The sequence below is a fragment of the Mustela lutreola genome, chromosome 5 (genome assembly GCF_030435805.1).
Source record: "Mustela lutreola isolate mMusLut2 chromosome 5, mMusLut2.pri, whole genome shotgun sequence".
Taxonomy (NCBI): Eukaryota; Metazoa; Chordata; class Mammalia; order Carnivora; family Mustelidae; genus Mustela; species Mustela lutreola.
Window position 1 is genome coordinate 95,837,291 of NC_081294.1, and position 15,241 is coordinate 95,852,531.

The 15,241-nt window shown below is 38.6% G+C and overlaps 1 protein-coding gene across 13 annotated transcripts in view; it reads left to right on the forward strand.

Annotated features, from left to right (window-relative positions):
* The window catches only part of MAST4 (microtubule associated serine/threonine kinase family member 4), a 551,227-nt gene that overhangs the window by 448,076 nt on the left and 87,910 nt on the right, over positions 1-15,241 (forward strand). The gene's annotated exons all lie outside the window — the stretch shown is intronic.

Here is a 15,241-nt window from a genome sequence, read left to right on the forward strand (position 1 = left end):
GGGAAAGCTGTTTCTTATGAATTTTAGCTGACTGGTGGGAAGGACTTAGAGATTAGTGATCTTTAGGTATCAGTGAAAAATTTATCCTTAGATAAGGAGAGACTAGGGACACAGCCCCAAGTATGATAGTACATCTGTTTCATTTTTTTTTGTTACTGTCATTCAAAAACCTTCAGCAGGTTTCCCATACTCAGAATGATGTTTGGCAAATTGTTGTAGATCTCCAGTAAACATTTTCATTCATCAAGGCATTCACCTCCTTTGACCATATAGACATGATGATGGAGGATGAATAGTTCCCTTGCTTTTTTGTATTTGGGGAATAGGACAGAGCAAAATTATGTGCCCACAGAGTCATACAAATTGATTGTGAGCTCTAATGGAAATTCTTTTGTGATTCTCCCGTATAACTACTTTCTTTAAAATGGTAGAAACTGTGTTTTTTTGTTTTGTTTTGTTTTTGTTTGTTTGTTTTAACTCAAGAGGAATCTCTGATAGGTTACTCATTGCCTTTTTTTCCAATTATAAGCAGATCTCAACCAACTTAAAGTTATAAAACCTTGTGTTTAGTCCGGAGCACCTGATGTCCTCAGAATTTCATTTTGTGGAGCTTAAAATTAGAAAATCATATGGATAAAAATAGTCAAATGAAACATCACATTGGAATTGTCTGTTTTGATTAAAATCTTCAGAGGGCCTAAGACCAGATTTCCTAGTTGAGTGTGTTGGTCTAAGCTATATAATTTCACAATGCATCTATTCTGTGACTTCCAAGTATTTCAAAAATCATTTTCTCTGAATTATAGAGAATACTACTTTTCTTATTCCATGCTGCATTCAGAGTTTTATAATTCTTAGCCTTTGTGTAACTGTCAATTGTTGGCTTGAGTAATGACACATACTGCCCTTCCTGCTTAAGGAAAAGTATGATAAAATCAGGTGGACTGACGTCAGTCAGTGTATTTTCCTAGTTTGGGGTATTGCTTTGTGTTGAATCACTAATCGGGGGTGTATATCAGCATCATTAGTATTTCTTAATTCCTTCATGTAGATCATCTGCCCTGTGACCTCAGTTTGTCACTTTGGCCCTTTAAGAAGACTGTAAGTGTATATGTACTCGTTTCCTAGCATTAATTTAACAATTGACATCTTTCTTGTATCCCTAAACTCTAAATGTAGAATTTAATCTGAATGACCTTTGATTTAGGTTTTTATTTTCTCCTTCAATTATAAATTGAAGCTTTGGTGAAGCTGCCTTTTATTATTTTAAACCTCCCCTGTGTCAACAAAAGTGCTAATAGTTTTTTGTGGGTTTTGTTTTTGTTTTTGTTTTTAATAGAACATAGCAGCCACTTAGGAAGGTTTGACACTCTCATCCATTGGGGATGGCTCTTCATTTTTTTTAATCAAAATTTTATAACTTTTTGTGTTTATACAGTAGCTGGATCTTCTTCTTTGCCTTGGTTTAGTTGCTTAAGTGCCACTGGATCTTAATTGCCTGCTTTTCGAGTTAGAATTGACATTATTTAGTGGTATGTTAGCTGTGGGGTGAGAGAGAATTGATCAAAGATGGCATGCAGGTGTCTTGCTGAGGATATGGATGAACAGAAGGGGCATTTCCCAAGAGGGAGGGGGCGGAAAGAACAGAGCTGAGCTAATGCTGAAAAGTTCACTTTGTTGCTTAGTGGGTTTAAGATGCCCATGATACATTTAAGTGATGTAAAGAAGCAGTTGTTTTATGGGTCTGAAACTCAGAGGTTGAGCCTGTACTGGCGATACCAGTTTGGAAGCCATCATTCATTAGTGGTATATAAAACCTTGGGAGAGAATGAAATCAGTGAGGCAAGAGTTTGGGAGTGAAAAGAAGACCAAACCCGGCAAGGTGGGGGTGCTGCATCTACCAGGCCAACATTGAGAGGTTCTGAGAGGACAGGTCGCCAGCTGGAAACTTAGAGGCAGCAACCGGAGAGGCAGGAGGGAAAGAGAAGAAAGTAGTATCTCAGAATTTAAGAGAAGACAGAGTGCCCAGAAAGAGGGAGTGGTACATTTTAATAGCAAGTCCTCGGTCTTTACCAGGCACTTAACAAATATTTATTCAAAGAATAAATGACGATTCATAAGGAAATGGACAGAGCTTCATTTTACTCTGGTGACCAAAAATGCAGCATAGTCTCCAGATGGAAGATTTGTTATCCCAACAAAAAGAAAGTCCTCTGAAATAATCTAATTAGGTAGAAATCCCCACAGATTTTAGTGCATTATCTTAATAACTTTATTTTAAAAGTAGTTTTAGCAAATCTTTCATTTATCTTATCCATGATATAATCTGTCTCAACCCTGGCTAAAAGCTGAGAGGGAGCTCCCACCTTTCATAACTGCTGGATAGTTTGGATGCTAAGGGACTCTTGCCCACCTCCCAAATCTACAGAGCAGTCACACAAGGCAGTGTTTCACCAAAATGAAGGAAATCTGAGCTGTAGATAATAGACATTGGAATTTCTTAAAGTTATTTTTGCTGTGAGAAAAGAGATTTTTGCAAATTTGGGAGGGGAGAGGATTCTCCCCTCCAAAATTTGAGAAACAAAGGTCTCAAAATAGACTATCTTCTTGAAAGTCGGTGAGGTAGATAAGTCTTTTTAATTTCATATTTCATAAATATTACAACTAGAAATTAAAATAATTGATCAACAGCATTTACATTTGGATTAGACATTTTTGGATTTAAATCTTACACTGTGGTAATTACATATTTCACCATTTGAAAACAGATAAATGACATGTGTCCTTAGGTCTTCTAAATGTCTAGAAGTTTATATACTCTAAATGTCTAGAAGTTATATATTCATTTATATATATATATTTTATATATATATATGTGTGTGTGTGTGTGTGTGTGTGTGTGTGTGTGCTAAAAAGAGTCTTTTTTTTTTATGTAGCCATTGAAAAAGAAGAGATTGCCTTAGGTGTAGGGTTGCTTTTATGTTCATACAGACGGTAAATAAATGATCACCTAAAACGTAGAAAGGTCAAAAGTTGCATTTAAATTTTTTTTAAAGACTTTATTTGACAGAGAGAGATCACAAGTAGACAGAGAGGAAGGCAGAGAGAGAGAAGGGGAAGCAGACTCCTTGCCAAGCAGAGAGTCCGATGCAGGGCTCTATCCCAGGACCCTGAGATCATGACCTGAGCTGAAGGCAGAGGCCTTAACCCACTGAGCCACCCAGGTGCCCCCAAAAAGTTGCATTTAAAATCCTTGCTTCAATCCCTGCTGTCTTCATCCTCAAGATTTTCAGAACTTGATGCTCTCAGACTGGACAGCTTTGGTGATTGTCACAGTGACTTGGGTTTTGTTTGTTTGTTTGTTTGTTTGTTTGTTTTTGGTACTACAGTGTTCCTGGCATGCTCTATATCTGTGTACCCCCATATGATCTCTGAGCTTTAGTTAAAATCTCTCATTATGGATATGGACAGACTGTCTTCTTCAGCCCATTAGCTAGTGAGAGTGTCTGGATTTGTATCCCAGGAAAAGAGCCCATTCAGGAGAGACAAAAGAATTTGAGACCGATGTCCCATTAGTATGGGATGAGCCATCTGTCTGCATTCAGTGGCAGCGCCCTTGGTAGAAGACAACACACTCAACATAACCTAAATGGCCTGAATCTATCAGGTAGTCTTAAGTAAGCGAGGTTTATAGGCCTGTATTTTAAATTTGAGTACCTATGCTAAAGAGCGTTTGCTTAAACATGCACAGTAATGCCATCTCTGTCTTTGAACTTACTGACTCTGGCATAATTATAATTTCAGCTTTAAGGATGCTTTAATGCACATTTTTTGTGTTTGTTACAGCAGTTTGCAAGTACTTCTCCAGAAAGCCAGGCAAATTGCAGGCTTTTCAAGTTCTAAGCTTTTATGGTAGGGGTAACAGTGGGTAATTATAGAGCTTGTCATGAAATGTTAAGGTATACGTATACTCTGGCAACCATCACAAGCTTAGAGGGTTCAGCTGTGGGGAAGGAGAGCCCATCAACACTCTTGCATTGGGGTTGATAGCAGATTTGGCATCCCTATAACCCGGGAAGAGAGAGGTGGAAAGAATTTAGAACAGCATGCATATAAGCACAGTCATGTAGTTTTAGGCAAGAGAGATGATCTTTGCTTTTAAAAAAGAAATACTTTATGTTTTTTAAGAATGTCTTTAAAACCCTTTTTCTTCCTGTTTGCAAAAACTGTGTGTGTTTATTGTAGAAAATTTGGAAAATATAAGAAAATTTAAGAAGAATGCGAAAATCATCTGTGCTTATCCACCACTCAGAATTAGCTACTCCTAACATTTGGGTGTTTTTGTCTAAATATGTTTAGTTTATATATGTACATCTATTATAATTTTTATGATACTTGTATATACATAAATTCATACATAAAATATAAATTTTTATATATACACATAATTTGTCTAGAGCTGTGTGTGACCCATGGGATCATAGATACAATTTTGTATCTAGATCATTTTTCTTTCTTTGAGATTTTTAAGTATCGTTAAATGTCTTTTTTTTTCCCCAAATACTTGGTTTCAAAAAGTCCAGAATACTTCCATTTCACAAACATGCCATAGTTGCCTTCCCCTAATGAATATTTTGACTGGTTTCCTGTTTTTTTGTTCTTATAAGTAATGTCACGGTGAATAACATTACACATCAGTCTTTGTGATCAACTCTGATTCGTTTCGCAGCCTACTCTGGGAGGGGCCTTTTTAAAGTGCTAGCCTCCTATTGTCTTGTGCTTGCATTGTCCGGTCATTCCTTATTGTCCGCTGTAGCTTTTTGAGGCCCTAAAGTCAAAGATAGTGTCCACAGGAAATGCTCTTTAATGCTTGCTGCAAACGGCATTTAATAAACATCAGGAATGTGTTGTGTAGGCACCGGAATAACTTTACACGTATCTAAGTACATCTCAAGTGTGTTCTCTCCAGGTGAAACAATAGCTAATCTGCTGAACTTCCAGGAACTCTGTCCCCAGTGACATCATGGTGACCTGGTGAAGTTAGGGAAGTCAGTGAAGGGGGAACCATAGCACAAAGCTGCCTAGCTGTTCACGCTTCACCCCGTGTCCCCGCTTTCCCAGACACCGAGGACTTATTAGACTCTAGCGTAGAAACCTCCACCTGCTATGTCACCCTGATCCTGCCACCGAACCCTTTTAATTTGGAGATCTTTAACAACCGATGAAGGACTAAATGGTGTGTGTAATAAACGCTGAGCCTTGGGGTTCCGATCAGGATTTTCACTCATCTCTACCATGTATCAGCGTTGCTCCCTTGGGCAAATCACTATATCTCAACTTCCTCATATATATAAAAATTTAAATAACAGAACTTGCCCATGCTACCTCATACGATCGCTTAAATATGACTTTGTTTGCAGTATTATAAAGTACCCCAGCAGTGAGAGGTTTTCAGAAAGTCTTCAGGTGTTTTTTGTGACCAATCTGCATCCATAATGTTAAAATAATGGGATACCATGGTGTGAAAATACAAAGCAAGTTAGAACACAGGCTTGTTGCAGTCTTCAGGTGGGCTGCTGACAGTGGAATGTGACGTCTCTGTCATGGTCCCCATTGCAGTACAGGTGTCATAGTCTGTGATGTTCCCCTTTCGGCATTCCAGCCTTTGGAGATCCCTCAGCTGTGTACTTAGTCTGATTTAGAGCTGCTTTGGCAAACAAACAGCATATGTTTTAAGAGTCCATTCCAGGGGCACCTGGGTGGTGCAGTCCATTAGGTGTCTGACTCTAGGTTTCAACTCCAGTCATGATCTCAGGGTCATGAGATGGAGCCCCAGGTCAGCTCAGTGCGGAGTCTGCTTGGGATTCTCTCTCCCTCTCCCTCCCCTCGCCACGCTCACACACTCTCTCGCTCATCAATCAATCAATCAGTCAATCAAAATAAAAGTAAAAAATAAAAAGTCAGTTCCAGTGGACGAGAACCGCAGCAGTTCCAAGAGGGCCTGCCTCAGGGGTCGGGAGTAGGAAGGGTTATGTAGTTATTTAGGAGGGAGGTTCACAGCCCCCTCCTTCACCTGTGCTTCAACCAGAGAAGGTTCCCCTTTGTCACATTTTGGGCTGGAGAGGCCTCTTTTGCCTGAGTAGAAGATTTACTGTGTATATGTGTGTGCACGCCCACGTGCGTATTTCAAAACCATTCTAGGAAGCGGAGACCAAGTGCAGCTACGTGTTCCCGGTCACGGGGCTTATTGGTATCAGAGCTAGGTCTGACACCTGGTTTCCCAGTTACTGCCTCTGGCACCATTCCCAGCAGGACTCTGTGGTATAGTCCCTGAAGTTGTCTTTTGGAAGGATCGGGGAAGACCGGGAACATCCCCAGAGTTAAGTTTGATTCGTTTTCCTCTGCTGGGCCTGACACAGGTTCTAGATCAGCAGTTTTCTTCATTTATGTTTCTTCTGTACTACTCTGTGAAAGAGCTTGCGTCTCCCACCTGAAGTGGAGCAGGGGGAGCTCACTTTTCATAAATAAACATGTCGATTTATAGGCATCTTGTTATTATAGTTACCATGTATGGTGTGTTTTGAGGAGAGAGAACAATTTCAGATTATATTAGGAATTAATTAAGTTGCTTTAATACATGAAAAGAGTAACTATTGGTCAGGAGACAAGCGTGTCAGCAATATACTAACAAGACCCCACATGACTAATCTCAGTGAAGGAGGGTCAGCAGGAAATCACACCTACCTAGTCAACAAGTGACTGAGAAAGGGCAGGTTTCCTTTTTATAAAAACTGTGCATGTCTTAATCATAGGTTGCTGCTCACTGTCCTGTCAACATCCTCCTTTTGGGCACAGAATCTCTAATACAGGTACACTTGAGAATTTCCCCCAAAGCATAAATGTTCCAGACTGGTGCATCTGTTGTGGTCTCAGTTGTCAGTGAATGAAAAAGCAGCATTTAATTACATGTACCTTTTTTCAGTAGATATAAAGTAGTTATATTTCAGATTAATTTTCTTTTCGTTCTATCACGTGTTGTTATTAATCATGGATGACTTTGAACAGTTCTCTTATCTTCACTTGCCTTTAATTTCCTTTCTGTTAAAGGTGGAGATTGGATTATATGTATTTATTCTAATTTTCTTTTTTAATATTTATTCCGAGGCTGTAACTCCGTATTTCCTGTTCTTCCATTTTAAAGGAGTTTTTTCCCTTGCATCATGTTATTTATCAGATTAATTTATACTGGCCTTATGTTTTTCACTGGGTACATGTTTCTAGTACTCTAGGGGCTGATGAAAAAATGGTTTCTCAGCATCTAAAATAATAAGGAAAGGATTTAGAATACGAAAGTAGATTGGACCCTACAGACTTAAGATGGAGGGCAGCATGCCTGAATGACCTACAGGCATGTCCTGGACATGGCCATGGATATCATCTGAGGATGGATATTCCATCTGGAAGTACTTTGGTTGGGAAAACTGGTTGTCCTGCGGCCTGGGCCTCCCAGTCACAGTCTGAAAGCCATCCCTGTGTTTACTGGAGTGGCAGTTACGTCTCCGTTTGTGGTATGTCTGTAAACTAGAGCATTCAGGCATGAAAGCCTTATTTTTGCCCATGTGGACAAGTTCTGGAACACTATGGTAGTGACCAAAGTGACCCCTTGATCATATGAATTTAGTTTTGAAGATTTGAGAATGAGGGACCAATCACATGTGCGTACATGGTTGTCTGTGTTTATGTGTCTGAGAGAAAAAGAGAGAGATTGATCTCAGGCAAAGAGCAAACCCCACTTCTTGTTGGCATATGTAAAATATTTTAAATTGGCTAAATGTAGGAAGTGAAGCAAGCTCCTTGATTGATAAAAGCCCTCTTCCTTGTAGGATCAGTAATTTGGTGTGGGACATTCTAACATCCTTGAAATTGAAAGAAAAAAAAATTTTGAGTGGTTTCACATTTGGTGTTTTTGTGTCCTTATTTTAGTAGGAAATGTGGGTTTGAAGCTTATCACAAGTCATTTCATTTGACAGTTTTGATTTTCAAAAGAGAAAGGCCAAATGTAAATTCTTCATCCTTCTCTGGAGACCCAGGCAGATTTTTACATCAAGAGATGTACATAGTTCCTCTGCAACAAATTTCCCATAAGCAGTCGCAGTCTGCTTTGTCAGGAGCTCTGTGAAGTTGGCATATTTCACTTCTCCTGAACTTACTGTTGACATAAATGATGGATGTTCATTTCTTGTGGTCATGTGAGGCCTTAACTATTTCTGTCATGATTATGTGCCTGTCTTACCTGACTCCTGCTTAACATTTCATTTCCGCAAATTTTCTTTACTAGCAAAGGTAGAAGTTACAAGACCTAAATTTGAGTCTCTGACATGAACATACCTCACGGTGAGTGGCTGGCTTAAAACTTCTGTGTTTGTTAGCTAATCATACTTTTCACTGAAATGCCTGTAATGCCCCATCATCCCCAGTTTGTAAAACTGCAGTAACACGGAGTAGGTGTTTGCCAAAGACTGGGCACGTGCTTAGGAAGAATTAACCTTACATATAATATAGAATCTCATGATTCTAATACATTCAATACATGGCTGGACCTCAGAAACGGTCTAAGAGCCTGATAGGCAGAAACAGAACATTTCCACAAGATGGTGAATTTCACTTTCCTGTGCTGCATTTCCTGACGTCAGACACGTTGTACCTCAGCCAACAAGCAAAATATTTAGCAGTCTCCTCCTACTACAAGAAAGCCGTTTTACATCCATTGTTCTCCCAACAGCCTTATCTTTCTCTATTATATCTGAGGAACTGCACTTAATAGTTTTAAACATCTACCTCAGATAAACCGAGGGTTTGTTAATTAATTTATAACAATATATTTTTCTGGTGGGGAACCAGAAAAATGAAATGAAAGCAATAATCAAAGATACTTTAATGAAGACCTGTGTTGGAAGAGAGACCAAGTAACAAAAACAAGAAACAAAAATTCATCTCTGCCCTGGATATAGTCCTGTGACTTTCTTTTTTTAAGCAGTGAAAGAAAAACACAAGTGTACTTCTGAACAGAAAAGAATAAATCGATTGCTGACAAAGGTATAAAATTTATTCTGGTGTCAGACTTCCTTCCACAAATTGCCAGATAATGATGTTGTGGCCACAGAGCTCTATTTGATAAGATATTGTATGTATGTATATATGAATGCATTATCATTCATTGGAGGTCACATAAAATACACTTTTCATAAGTCTTTCCTGAGGAACTCATTTAAAGATAGGTAGCTAAGAGTGAAAGAACTAAAGAATTGGAAAGATGGGGTATAAAAGTATTATGTTGAGCATACTAAAACTTTGAAAAGATAGTTTGGAAGTGCAACAGTGTAAATAATGATTCACTAACAACAGGATAGATCCGGAACTCCCATCAGCCAAAATGAAAGGTGTAGATATAAAGCAAAAGCACACATACGCCAGGTTTCTCAGCTTTGGGGAGTGAGGCAGAGAACAAGTGTTATATTTACTCTTTTTGAATGTCTTCATTAGCAAGATAGACATTCAGGTATGTTTTTTAAACATTTAAAATAAACATACTAGCATGAAAAGCAGTGATTTCCTTGTGTGTCACGGAGGGAAAGAAGAAAATACTCTAACACAGAGTAAGAAAACTACCACCACACCTCACTTTGAAATATAAATGTGAGAGTTGTAATAGGACTCTGTGAGAGTTATTTACTATAAACTAATAAGGTTTATCCCAAGAATGCTGATTGATTTAATGTTGTGAGTGGTACTAATACATCAAAGCAGCAGGTCAGATGTTTATCTCAATAGATGTTGAAAGGGCACTTCATAAAATTAAACATCTATTCTTGCTGAAAATGTTTTAGAAAATGAGAACACACAGAGGGTTGCGTAATACAGGAAGACACATCTAATTCAGATAGCCAGTCTTACCTCACCAAAATACTGTCAGCATTTTATTAAAATATCTCCCCATTATTATTTAACTTTACTCTAGAGGTTCTTTGTAGTCAAGCAACACATAAAACTAAAACAAAATCTATAAGAGCTAGGTAAGATTTGTTGTATTCGGATGACAGATATAACCTAGAATATGCAAGAGAATTAAGTGTGTAAGTATGAAAATTAATGAAAGTATTCATTAAGCATATTATATACAAGATGAATATGTAGAAATTAATAATGAGTATTATCAGCTATAACCAGTTAGAAATGATAGTGAAAGAAAGGGATCAATTCATGTTAGCATTCTACTCTTTTTTCCTATACCCTCTTTTCCACCAAAGAAATGGCATAAATACCATGCCTTTGAAGTGACCAAAAGAGACTTGAAAAAGATGGCTATGTAGAAGCAATAAAACTTGATTTGAAAGCAAAACTGTTTTTTGAATAATGGAAAGACATGTCCTGTTTATTGGAGAAAAAGCTAAAAAATATAATCTCCCCATGTTAAATCATAGTTCTAAAGCAACTCTAATCCAAATACTCCTGATAGTGTAATTGTGTGTGTAGCTGTCTCATTGCAAGCAACATGTTCACTCTGTAGTTGAAGAGAGGAGGAATTTATTAAGGTGTATTAGGTAGTTCAGATAATTTTCAGAAGGACAAAAGAGAGAGCATCGAAGTCCACATAGCCTCAAAAATGCATAGACCACGTGGTACTATGCAGAGCAACTTCTGGCTACTGGCCCTGATCCCTGAATTCCAGAAACTCAAATGCTGCTGCCCCCACTCCCAAGAGATGTGCTCCTGCCACCACTCTTGCCATAAAAATTAATTAGTCACCTGCTTCCTCATAGTGTTTTCTTTCAAGCCAACGTTGAGTTGAGACTTAATTGGCAAAGCCTCGACTACGCCCTCATTGCAAAGAAAGCTGGAAACATGGATGGTGGCATCCTTCCTGGGGAGGCAGTGGTCCTGATGTGGGAAATTCCTCTTCTCTAGGAAGACCAGTCAGAAGCTACTGGGTGAGCATAAGGATGCAAATACTCACTCTAGTAACTGGACGTAATGACTAAAGTATATCTGGAAGACTGTGTAGTTACCGTTGGCCACATAAAGTCAAGGACTTGGACCTGACTACCTGAGTTTAGCAGACACCATTTAGGGTGAGGACAGTGCAAGCAGTTGATCACATGTGAAATAAAAATTACCAGGGATTGATAATGATATGCTGAGGAAAACATCACACAGCCCTGAGAAAGACAGAGTTTAAACCAGCTAGTCGTAGTGTGAAGATTGGCTATCTGTATGAAAATACAGGAGGTGGACTCCCTTCATGCTATATGCAAAAAGGATTTTCATCCCACTGTTAAATGATATGTAAAAATTAAGCCCTAAAAAGTAAAAAGAATATGTAGTTATTCAGGATGAGGAAATAATTTCTTAGCATGAAAAAGTCGAAGAAACAGCTAAGGAAAAGGTGGGTAATATGAGTATATTAAAAACTCATAATTCTATAAGTGAAAACCACCATAAAAAATGAAAACACTAGTAACTAAGAATATATCTCCAACAAATATCATGAGCAGAAGTTTAGCATTATTAAGTCATAAGAAATCTCTTGAATGAAAGAAAAAATTCTAATGTCCCACTAAATAGGCAAAGGACATGAACAGACCACTCACAAAGGAAGAAGTAGAAATGACGAATGAGAAGTCCGACCTCATGCTAATCAAAGAAATGCAAATTGAAATAATGAAATACCAGTTTTACCTGATTTGCAAATATTAAAAAGCAGCGCATGGTAATAATCATTTCTGGTGATGGTATAGTGAGATAGTAATGCTCAGTATATTAATGTAAATTTATAATCTTTTTAGAAAGCAGAGTGGTATTTTGTCAAGAGCACTAAAAATAGTTTCCATCACTTGAACTATTATTTGCACTTCATGAAATATAATTTAAGGAATTAATCAGAAAAGTACTCAGAAATACATATTTAAGGATATTAATTGCAGCATTATTTATAATAGCACAAAAATGGGCAACAACCTAAATATTGTATATAGTAAGAGGAGTGATGCTTAAATTGTAGTCCATCTGTGTGATGAATAATGTGTAGCCATTAAAAAACCATCATAGGAAAAAAAATGTAATGGCATAGGATAATTGTGATTACAACCTAATTATAAGGAACAGGATACAAAAACTGAATATGGTTTGTGATCCTATTTTTTTAAAAGATTTTATTTATTTATTTATTTATTTATTTGAGAGAGGGAGAGTATGAGGGGGAAAGGTCAGAGGGAGAAACGGACTCATCACTGAGCAGAGAGCCCAATGCGGGGGACCATCGTAGGACCCCAGGATCACAGCCTCTGCTGAACGCAGTGGCTTAACGAGCTGAGCCACCCAGTCATCCCTGTGATCCTATTTAAAAGTATGTTTCCAGGGTGCCTGGTTGGCTCAGTCGGTGGAGCGCGCGCCTTGATCTCAGGCTTGTGAGTTCAAACCCCATGTAGGGTGCAGAGATGACTTAAGAAAATAAAATAAAAGTGTGCGTGTATGTGCACACACTATCCATAAACGGGCTAAAGAAAAATACCATACTACGTTAAAAGGATTACCACTTTCATTTTTATAGTTCATTTTCCAAATCTTCCAACATGAACACATGTTACCTTTAGAGTCAGGTTTTTTAAAGTTATTTTAAAATTGAGCAGTTCCTCTACTGTGGATTTTCAGCATTTCACCAGCAAAATCCCACGTGCATATTGCTTCCACCCTCACCATCTGCCTTCAGTTCGAAGCAGTTACACAGTTTTATGTTTAGCATTTTCCAATATTAGGAGCAGTACTAAAGTTATCCCCTCAGTCTGATTTATCCTTACTCAGCCCCTCCGTGCTGATGGGCATATGCTTCTGCGTTCTACCTAACTTCACCTGGAGACACATGCTTCTGCCGCAGAGCAGCCAGAATCTGCATGAAGATCAGAATGCTTTTTTATGACATGTGTTGTTAAATAAAAATGGGGGTTCTTTTGGGGTGGGAGGGGTGATCTGAGTTAATTGCTGTTGGAAAACATTACAAAACTATTTAGCAGAACTCCTCCATTTTCTAGTTAAGAAGATGTTAATTAGAAATATCCTAAGGAAAATGGGCCTGTGCTAAGATTGAAAAATTGTAAATCCTCTGGCCTATAACAGAGGAAAGGCTTTTGTCCTGCTGTAGCTTCATAGCATAAAATGCAAAAGCTTACCCCTCACTTATAAATTATTTCAGCCAGTTTCCACCTGAGAGCACATTTTTTTAAAATATTTTTTTAAACATTTTATTTATTTATTTGACAGAGAGAGATCACAAGTAGGCAGAGAGGCAGGCAGAGAGAGAGGAGGAAGCAGGCTCTCCACGGAGCAGAGAGCCCAATGCGGGGCTCGATCCCAGGACTCTGGGATCATGACATGAGCCGAAGGCAGAGGCTTTAACCCACTGAGCCACCCAGGCGCCCCTGAGAGCACATTTTTAATAGGAGGTTTTAAAAATCATTCTGTGAAATTATGAGCTATTATAACATTTAAAATTTCTTTTAAAATTATAAGTTGATTAAATTAATAACCAAGTGCGGATGTTATTATTATGTTTATTTTATGTCTCCGTGAAGTCGAGCCAGCAAGTCCTACTCCATTTCCCTTGGGAAACTAGTCAGGTCCAATGTTGGCCAGCGTTCACTGATGACATAAATGAGAGGCATGACACTACTCCCATCGCCCTGCTCCACTAAAATCATCATCTCCCAGTGGTCAGATCAGTGATTTCTTTGTAAAATATTATTATTCGGCCTGAGCTCTATAGAGGATTTAATATCAGGAACCATTTCCTACCTCTTGGTGATTTCTATTCCATTACTTTGTCTAATTCTTTCTTCAATATTCCCATCCTTCCCATTGGCTCCTTTCTGTGCCCTCATCCATTTTAACTATTGGAATCTTCTTGTGTTACATCCTTTGTCACCCTTTTACCTGTGACAAGCAGTCCTTTCCCAAGACCTGGTACTTCATGCATGTGCTGATTTTTCCTCCAGTTCTATCCTGGGCCTGGACATTTTGTCTGAACACAGATGCATATTTCTATTTGCCGGAGCTTTCTCCATCTGAACATGTCCCAGCAGCACCTCAGCTCCAGCTGTTACTCAGTAGGCAAGCTGATTATCACCAGTTCTGTTCATTCTCACTTTTAGCAATGTCATTGTACCTGGCCACCCAGCATCTTCCATGCCACCTTCCATGCTAAGTCTTAGTTTCCCTCTGAAATTTGACCTCTGGTGCTTCGTCCTGGCCCCTGCCCCGGTTCAGGGCATCTGCAGCGGAGTAAGGACCAGGTTCCCTCTTTTGACCTGCTCTCACTGCCTGTATCTACCTCAATCACATTTCTCTTTGTTGAAATGTTTTGTGTGTGTGTGTGTGTGTTTTTTTTAAACCTAAATGTAATTATATCTTTAAAGCAACATTCATGGTTTGTCCTGACATACATGAGTGTAGTGGTACCCACATGTGATCCCAGATCAGCAGCTCCAGGAACTAGTTATAAATACAGAGTCTAAGGAGCCAACCCATACTTACTAATTAAGTAATTCTGGGGGTGGTGCCCAGTAATCTGTGGTCTGATTCTCAAGGTGATTCTGATACACTCTCCGGTTGAGAATTATAGTTCTGTGAATTCTGAAGCCTCACTGCATATTCGAATCACCTGCAGAGCTTAAAAAAATACCAGGTCCCAGACCAATTAAATCAGAAACTCCATGTATCTGACCTGGCATCAGTATATATCTTTTTTAAAAGCACCCAAGGGGATTTTTGATACTTAGTACAGTTAGAGAACAACTTAATCTGTAAAATTCACTGGCTTTAGCAGAATCTAAAACAGTGTTTTTCAAACTTGAATGCACATCAGAATCACCCGGAAAGCTTTAAAAATAATCTTGCCCCATCCAAGGTCCTCATTCTGATTTAATTGGACTGAAGTGTGCCTTGTCATTGAGGTTTTTCATTTGTTTGTTTTACTGTCCGCTGGACTATTTTAATATGAATCCAAGATTAAGAATCACTGTTCTGAAGTTAGGATTCCGAAAACTCTAGTGTGCCCAAGAATCGCCTGGCGTACTGGACAAAAACAGGGACTCCAGGGTTCCCACCAGATACAGAATCACCTGGAATACTGTCTTAAAGGATAGTTCCACCTGGCCAGCAGGCTTTTCTAGTTTGATGTTCATTCATTCTT